At 44.7% G+C, this 9,657-nt stretch overlaps 1 long non-coding RNA gene across 1 annotated transcript; it reads right to left on the minus strand.

Annotated features, from left to right (window-relative positions):
- Positions 1-4,686: 4,686 nt before the first annotated feature.
- LOC132474113 (uncharacterized) lies at positions 4,687-8,658 on the minus strand. Its single transcript, XR_009529577.1, has 2 exons — positions 8,625-8,658; positions 4,687-8,530 (listed from the first exon to the last, which is right to left on the minus strand). It is a non-coding gene; the product is annotated as an uncharacterized LOC132474113 (long non-coding RNA).
- Between the last annotated feature and the right edge of the window lie 999 nt (positions 8,659-9,657).

Genomic DNA, 9,657 nt, shown 5'->3' on the forward strand with positions numbered 1-9,657 from the left:
CCAATACACGGAATGTCCGATGGTGACGCCAATGAGGCTATAGTAGGCTGACGATGCTCTTAGCGTCCTACGAGTACCTACGAGTACCCCTGGAGTACTCGTTAGCTACGAGCGTTTTCAAGACGTTCGTTACCAACGATGCTTTCGGGAAACGCGGTGAAAACTCTACGATGCCCTTTCGACGCACTTCACGATCCACTTAGGCTAACGACGCTTTCGGGAAACGAGGCCCTGTTCCTTTATACTCCAGCGGCTCTCCTCTCCAGTTGAGGGAGGCCTCAGGGTCTACAGTACCACAACACAGTGTTCTTCAGGTGGCCAGAGGCACCAGGGTTTCCTCACGGCTGTAAAGGCCTATCAGGTGTTCCGGTAGAGAGACAGAGCTGAAGGATTGAAAGGCCAAAAGGTATGAACAATAAAGCTGACATTTTGAAAACAGACCTGTAATGGTTCCTCAAAGGTTGGAAAAGGGGATAGAAAAGAGACTTGATTCAGTTAAGCACTGAAATATGCTCATCGTTAGGCTTTTTTGTACTTAATATCGCCCAATGATAATTCTACTGCAAACATCGGCTAGATAGAAATGACTTAATAGGGATGACTTCAGACAATTGTCAACATTATCTCCAACCGTCGGAGTAAGGGCTATACTGTGTGGCCGGCGTGGGCGGTCACCAACGTGGACAGAGATGTCGAGAGCAGGTGGTGATGCCTTGCTCAAACTGCCCCTCCGATGCCAACAGAAAGAGAATCATTCTGCTGCCACGAATCTCAGCGTGGGCCGTTTGCATTGGACGCCGTCTCAGATGATAGGGCCGGAGTTTGCGTCACAATCTTTTTATCCATTTTTTATCTTTTTTCAGATCCCCATTAGCTTCCACAGCTGTGGTCGCTATTCTTCCTGGGGTCCACATAAAATTAATAACAATACACAGACATATAAACATACATACAGCACAAAAACCTATCTACATCAAAAAAAGTCAGAAACACTGTATATACAACACTTACAAACATCATTAACCTCTCAGTAAAAAGACCAAGTCCTCAGAAAAGTGAGTTTAAAAACTGACTTTGCAGGAACAGTTGACGCCTCGCAGGGTCCGAGGCCTGGTGGACGCCGGTTTCAGGATCCCCAACGCAAACTGGAAGAGATCCCAGACCAGGAGGGCACTAAAATGAGTGGTACTTATTACAAAGCATTGTGTAGGATCTTATCCTAGCTATCTCTGTTGTATACAGGGAATGGGTTAACCTAGTGATTGTTAGTGCTTGGCACTTGGTTCTATGAACATCCTTACTGTACCGACAGAGCTATATTGTGATTCTCTTTCTTCTGACAAATGTAATTGTAAGTTGCTTTGGATAAAAGTGCCTGCTAAATGCCCTAAATGTAAATGTAAAAGTAAAACAGGTCAGCTGACCATTGAGACAGTATTTGAGTCACCTCACGCTAGTTGTTGACCAGCAGTACTGGGAGTGTTTTAACTACAACCATGTGCGTCAAGAAAACTCTTTCTCACAAAGTGTGTGTGGATGACCGCTGATTTAAATAGCCTCACCTGGCGGAGTCTGATGGACTCTGGGGCTGGGTGAGGCTGCACACCTGTTGGCACATTGAGTCATCGGTGTGCAACAGGTTAAACCAGCTATCTCCACACTGGCCCAGGGAGATCTCCTGCATGGTAGCGGAGCGCCCTCGCCATGTCTATTAATTAATAAATGAATACAACTTGGAAGTCATGTCATTTTACATTTACCTAAACTACACCGACCAGAGTGTATCACAGCTGCTCATGTCACAGTAAATAGAAGCACTAGAAGCTCGCCTGCAATGCATCCTGATACATTAAGTCATTGCAGGCACTGCTTTGCGAGAAGGACAACAGAGCCTTTTCTGGTCATTACAGCACGCCTTGAGGAATTAATTGCTTCCATTGAATACACTTCCCATCAACATTGATTGGTCAGCCACAAGAAATGTGGCCAAAATGTGGCCGTTGTAAAGGCTGCGACACATAATGAAACAATTATGCAGCACATGCCTTGGTTGGCCCTGGACTAATAGCCATGTAGCTGAAGAATTCGGCCCTATACCCCAAATAACCTTATTCCATTAAAATATGAAAGGTAAAAATGTCTTTGAACTGTATAGCCTGAGGCAAAATGCCAGGTCTCACCACACTGACACACAAATTAGCTTTAGAAAATATTCTGGTCTCCCCACACTGAGACACAAAATAGCTTTAGAAAATATTCTCAACGAATGCAAATGCAAAGATGCAGTCGGATGCATCCAATTTTAAAGCTAACTATCTATGTACACCTTACTCTTCTGTGCAAACAGTGCCAATTGGTTCATCCAATGGGAGGCAGAGAACAATCAAAGTATACAATCCAAACTGGATCAACTGTCAGGGAAATAATTACCCTATAGGACAATCAAACCTGGGTCGCTCAAAGATTAAGGGTGACATATTACACCTGGTGGTGTAATATGTCACCCTTAATCTACAAGTCTCTCCACCTTCGCCCTTCTGTATCTGTGATTGTATTCATCGCAGACTGAACCTTGGTCTGGGGAATGACCAGTGAGAACAGCCCGTGAGAATCGATGAGCGGCCAGTGAAAGGGGAGAAAGGGCGTGTTCAGGAATACCCTGTTCCCGTTTTAACAGCCTTTTGCAATTCACAAGCAGATATACAAACGTTACTTGGTTTGTCCGGTATCGACGTTATGGGAGTTTAAAATGCCTAATTCCCTAGTCACCCCCTCACAAACAGATGTTTGTGAAAGTGTGAATTTCAAGGGAATTAGCATAATTTCTAAACTTGCATATTAATAGCCTCATAGCATAGTTGCTTAGGTCATATTTTAAAGTTGATCTTCTATTTAGCATCAAAAATGCCTAAGACAAATAGATGACTTAGGCAGATAGTGATTATTGAATTTAAAAAGCACTCTGATTGACTGAGGATACAGCCAATGGGGCAAAGTGAATCAGCAGAGCAAGGCGAGTAGAGTTAAGTTTACATATCACAATTTGGCCAAAATATGATTAATGCAATTATGCTATGAGGCTAACGAAGGCCCAGATTGGGCCTCGGTCTAGTGGTGTGAACCCCCAGATATTCCAAGATATTCCCACCACCGGCGGGTCAGATGTGGTTAGCAGAACGGCCTCACAGCTCTTCTAACGCCCTCACATTCAGATGATCCGTTCCGTTCCCTCTGTGACTTCTTCTTTACTTTGAGTCTTATCCACAACTCCTTCCCCCCCACTGTCCACCGGATGATCCAAGCAGGAAGGCATGAAAGCATGAAGGCGTGTCTGTGTTGCTCTAAGGGGGCTTTGATGCCGGAAGATGAGGACGATTTTCAGTTTTTTCTCAGTTTGCCAAAGGGAATACTCAGGGAAAGAGGAATTGATAGCCGAAATCAAAGTGAAAGAGCCGCTGCGCCCAGGCAAGGTGCAATTTGGGCCTAAAAATAACCGCTTTGATTGAGTCTCGGTGGAATGGCGTCTGCTGCGCCAAACAAAATAAAATGGGTCAGATAACAGGTCGGGAAATGGGTCTGCACCAAGGATACATCACTCTGTGGGAAGGCAGGAAGCGTGCTTGGTTACTTGGGGTTTTGATGAGGAAGTTATTTTGCCGGTGTGTCTGTAGATGTTTGCTTCCCCTTCCATCGACGTGTGTGACGAATAGTCCTGAAAATAACAGCTTGGACTCAAGATGTGGAAAGGCAGGAGTGACTCAGCGGGAGATAAGCAAACGACAACAAAAGGATAGCACTTTGTTTTTAGAGTCACTGGATCCCCCCCCCCCCCCAACCCTTTCTCAATGTTAAAAATAATTGCATGATTTGGAGCACGGGGAAGGCAAATGAAAACCAAATAATTGCAGGTGTTGGTTTCCACAAAGCTGACCAAACTATTTGCTAGAGACTCTTCATAACAACAAAACCCAAAACAATACACAGCTCTGCCGATAGTGGTGGTCCTGCACTGCAAGTCGCTTGAACCTGAGAGGTGTAGAATCCATTTCAGAATCGTGGATATCAACGCACAATATTGACTCCATGAGGTGAATACGGTCAGTCTCCAGGCAGTCCAAGCAGCAGACGACTCGAACTGGTTTGGTGGGAACTAGCATTGAACACAGACGCCTACCAGTGAATAATCAGCAGTATACTCAGAGACTCTGGGAGAAGGCAGGGTTTACAGGCGAGTCCAATGACGACAGCAGCCTCAGTGATGGGGCAGAAGGCTGCGGTATGTGGGCAAGAGAGATATGATATCAGGATAGTCTTAAAACAGGAAGCCAGTTGAACCGAGACTACACAATTCACCTGGTATTTTTTTTTTTAAAAAGGCACTTAAGCCTTTGAACATTTAAATTGAGACGACTGGTTAATTGTGTGCAAACATTGATTGTATTATGAGAAGAAAGCACTCTTTCAGAGAGTTAGACATTGAACATTTTAGCCACAAACGTTTGTTTGGAGTGTGGGGGGAAATACATAATGGGTGTTAGTTTGTGTGTTTCAACAACAGGTTAAACAAGGTGGAGATACTAAATGTCTTATCCTTTATTTGGTTATTATAAATAATGACAGATATTGTCAAATGAGGCACAATGTGTGAGAACTAAGACAGGCCGTACATAATGAGTACTACTGTGATTCACATAAAAATATTTTAATATTCATTTTCAGATGTGTTACACATTTCAACAGCAGAATATATGATCATATTTTGCTTACCACTGATGTGTTAAGCATACAAATTTAAGGTTACCAACATTTTATCGCAGTTACCTTACATACTAAGGAATGCTTGATTAACAACCTTTTTATTACAATCATGAACAAATATCCAAACGTTGGGATGCACAGAATAATTCCTTGTAAACCAATATATCATCGTATGCCATTAAGAATTGTTGTTCACGATAAAGTGCCTACTTCAAACCGATAAGCTGATAAGTGTCACATACAGAGCGGTCACCTGTTCAAAGGATTGACAGTGTCAAAGTGCCTTGACTTTCATAGTAATATCTTTAAATGAAACAGAACTAAATAAAAAGATATCGAGTTTCACAGCCTCTAAAGAATTATTCCTGTGCTATAAGTATTATTGTGGTGCCTTATTTGTATTTTTTTTTCAAAGCGGCCTGCAACACAAACATCTGTACATGCGTGTAGCATCAAAGGTTGTTTCGAGGAGAAATGTGAGCAGGATGACAACTGAACGCTGAATATTGATGTTACAGAAAATGTCAGAAGCATTAGCGAGAATCCAGGTGTGCGTGAAAACCAAAGTGCCTAAGAATGACAAAACGACTTTGAGACAGCTGCACTGCATGCTCAACACCACAGGCAGATATTGACATTCCGAATAGTTTAACCACCTCCAAAATCCCCATTCGCACATTTCCGTGTAGACGGTAAAGAGAATCTCAGATATTAATTTGCAAGGTGAAAGAGAGAGACCTCCCTCTTGGTTTGTAGTGCAAAGCCAGGATTACTGCAGCGTTTTCCGTCAAACCCATTTCACAGTTTAACTGAAACCCAGGGTCCGCTCTCCAGATGTGTAATTCCCTGAAACGTGGGATCCTCTGACACGGAGCTGTGAGCCCAGCCGTGTGCAGACTGCAGCAGAGACGCGCTGGGATCAGACTATAAAGATATCGTAGGTATGCACTAACAATGGGCAGCTCCAGGGTGGTTTGATGAAGTCTTAAATCACAGAGTTTTTACATGTTAACCTTCTTGGGTTCTATGTTCGTATTTACACTACTTACAACTCACAAAACCTATACCTAGACCCGCACACACGCACACACACACATGTGCACACGCACACACATAGAAAAACACACAGGAAAACAGAGCACACACACACACTCACCTCACAGCTCCCACACACACACACACAGTATGTACCTCAAATATTTCCGGACAAAATATCAAATCGTTTAAAATGCACTTTGTCGAGAGGGTAAACTCATACATCTATACTTTGGTCATGACATAAATACAACTAATAATAACTATACATCAATCACGTCAAATACAATTTTAAGGCAAAACTAGTCAAACGAGAGAAGGCCCCAACTAGGACATGTCAAGTATTTCTATGTACATTATTTACTGGTAGAAAAATAGGTTGCACAGTTGGGAGAGGTTAACGTGGAGCACGTGACCCCATGCAGCGCAGCGTCCATTAGGGAGAAGATGAGGTTGCATAACAGATCTCTCAGCTCAAATGCACTCCCGGTAAATGGTACACTGGATTCCCGGTGACATTTCAATAATAGGTCCCATCCCCCCACACCCACCCCACCCATTACAGTTTTCTTCGATTGCAAAAGCCTGATTTATTTTGCCAACGATATTAACATTTTGAAAGCAATAGACACACATACACACACACACAGACAGACACACACACAAACACACACACACACACACACACGCACACACACACACGCACACAGACTCACTCCCTCACACACAATCATCGAAAACATATTAAGACTAAAAGGACACATTTCTTTTTCAGAATGCACACAAGTCTTTCCAACCAGGTACACAGATTTAACGCAAGCGTCAACTAATTAAATGAGATTACTCCCTCCCAGAGCCCCAAGGGCCCATAGGCCTACATACACAGCACAAACTGTGGAACCACTACCCTGACAGGGTCAATCATCCATGAAACCTTGGTGTATATTCTAGGCTATCACTGTATGTATCATAATGATTAATTGCAATAAGGCCAGCAGGACTTTACCCTACTGTCTCTCTTCAATGCATAACGGCAGAAACGATGAGTGAATAGGATGCACATGCACGTGTTGCCCTGCCCTCACCTCCCGCTGTCTGTACATCTCCATCGGTTGAACCGGGAGTTCCAGCTGTAATCACACCAGATAACCAGACTGATTCATTTTACAGCCCAGAGATTCATATCATGAGCAAAGTGTGCATCACATCAGTCATCTGCGAGTTCCCATAGCGCTGCGATGTGCGGATCAAACGGACGCATAATAGACGAAGCAACAAGACCGTGCCGAGCCTGTTAGCCAAGAGTCGTCTACTTCACTCTGTCACCGTTGCTTTGGAAACAACTTACGAGGGTGTTGTCTGCCCGCTTCGGCCTTGAAAACATCAGATTATTGATTACCCACAATCCCCCTGTGCAGGTGCGGAGAAAGGCCTTGAATTCAGAAGGGTAGCATCATACCGAATAATTTCTGTGTTTGTGTGTTTGTGTGCGAGAGCAATAGCAAAATGAAACTAATACCTCGTCGTAAAAATGAAACATGAACATTCAAGGTTTGTCGTCACATTTACAACCGCAGGAAAACTGGTCGAACAAAAAAAACCTCCTCTCACAAACGCTATAGCGCTCACTCTGGGACTCGATCAGAGAACACAACTGCTTCGGGGTCACAGCACACCGGTCCGACGGCGGCGGGGGGTCAAGGACAGAGTGGGGACTGGGTGCTGGGAGGGTAATTGCATTCCCCCAATCGCTGATTTCACATATTGTCACTAAGTCATCATAAGCGCCGCCACCAGATTGGTAACTTGGAGAGGATGTGATTATGTACAGCAGTGTCCAGGACCGCTGGAGCCGAGTTACGTTGTCAGAACGGGGGGGTGAGCGCACATGTTAATCTTTGTCAACTTTATACAGCTTCCTTTGTATATCTTGCTCCGGTTACAATTTGTCTGGAAACAAGCGCCTCTCTGAGACGGCTGGACGTCCGCCTGCACACTATCTAGTAGACGACACTAGAGTACAACTCTCTAGAAGAAAACATAAATACAACTCTTTGTTTCGTTTTTCCAATTGGCAATCCTAGCTGATAAGGAAATAAAAATCACTGGAATGAAACTTTGATTTGGATAGTGCATATAATATAATATCATAATAATATCAACATAATAATATTTAATACCACCACAGGGAGGCGGAGCTGGTTCTTCATTGGGTCTCCCACTACTGGTTCAGGAGGGAGGGAGGAGGGGGGAGGGAGGAGGATGAGGGAGGGAGGAGGGAAGGGTGGAAGGGAGGTGGAGGGAGGAAGGAGGGGGAGGAGGAAGAAGGAGGAAGGGAGGCGGAGGGAGGAAGTCAGAAGGAAGGAAGGGGAGAGCAAGGGCGCTAACAAATCAGTGGGTTATGGGGACTGGGTACGGGGACTGGGTACGGGGACTGGGCACGGGGACTGGGTACGGGGACTGGGTACGGGGACTGGGTACGGGGACTGGGTACGGGGACTGGGGACTGGGGACTGGGGACTGGGTACGGGGACTGGGGACTGGGGACTGGGGACTGGGTACGGGGACTGGGGACTGGGGATTGGGTACGGGGACTGGGTACGGGGACTGGGTACGGGGACTGGGTACGGGGACTGGGTACGGGGACTGGGTACGGGGACTGGGTACGGGGACTGGGTACGGGGACTGGGCACGGGGACTGGGTACGGGGACTGGGTACGGGGACTGGGTACGGGGACTGGGGACTGGGGACTGGGGACTGGGTACGGGGACTGGGGACTGGGGATTGGGTACGGGGACTGGGTACGGGGACTGGATATGGGGACTGGGACTGGGGACTGAAAGGGCCCTGTCTGTTTGCAGTGCGTCACACACTGTAAAAACAAAAACTTAAAATTGTTGGTCTCATTATGATTTCTGAGTAAAATGAATATAAAACATTAAGTATTCATGTCAACTGTGCAATGCAATTTAGTCCAACCAACAATGTTGAGTTTTAGGTCAATAGTTGGGCTCACTGTAGTATCTTTGTTAGCAAGACACACAGGTTTAAGTCAGACTCTGTCTGAGGCTGGGCCAACTACTGTGCACATGCGCATTTCGACACTTTGGAAAATACGGGGTTTCCTAACGGAATTTTCAGATGGTAAATATTGTGGCGACTCCTACCCCCCGGGGAGTCTGGGTATTCGTGATGCCGGTTGGGAAAAAGGGGTTTATTGCCTTTTGTCAATTTGTTTCTGTTAGGTTAAGTGGGGTTAACGGGTTTGGGGTCTTTATTGTTTGTGTGTTGTTTATTGTGTGTAGTGTTGCCGCCACCGTTACCGAGACTTCCATGTCCGTTGGTTGGGTGTGCGGTGCGCTGTGTGTTGTGGGCGTGTGTTAAATAAAGGCAGCTCTCGGGATCGTGCGGTGTATGAGGCACGAGAGTTGCGTCACCGTTTAACCTGTGCTCCCGTCTCGTGCAGAACAAGTTTGACCATAATGTCAAACTTGTTCTGCACTTTGGTTTGCTGCATTTAGACAGCGATTCTCTGCTGCTGAACTAGCTACATGTTGCTTGTTCTATTGAAGTGAACTTAAAACTTGTTTTGCATTCTTTGAAATGTTTTTTTTTTTTTAATAAAAAAAACATTTTTTTATTTGTAATATTTGTAATATTAATTTGAAATATTAAGTTAACAACCCTGACTTACTTTTTTGAGTTTTGTAAAATATAAAAATCTTAGTTGGTATAACTCTAACTTTCAAGTTTGTCTAAAGAAGAAAATGATCTTTTGTTGGGCTCAAAACTCAAAAATTGATTGCAGTAAGTTGCCTTGCAATTTTGAGTTTTCTCAACTTTTATTTTTTACAGTGCACAGG

Source organism: Gadus macrocephalus, chromosome 16 (genome assembly GCF_031168955.1).
Source record: "Gadus macrocephalus chromosome 16, ASM3116895v1".
Classification (NCBI taxonomy): Eukaryota; Metazoa; Chordata; class Actinopteri; order Gadiformes; family Gadidae; genus Gadus; species Gadus macrocephalus.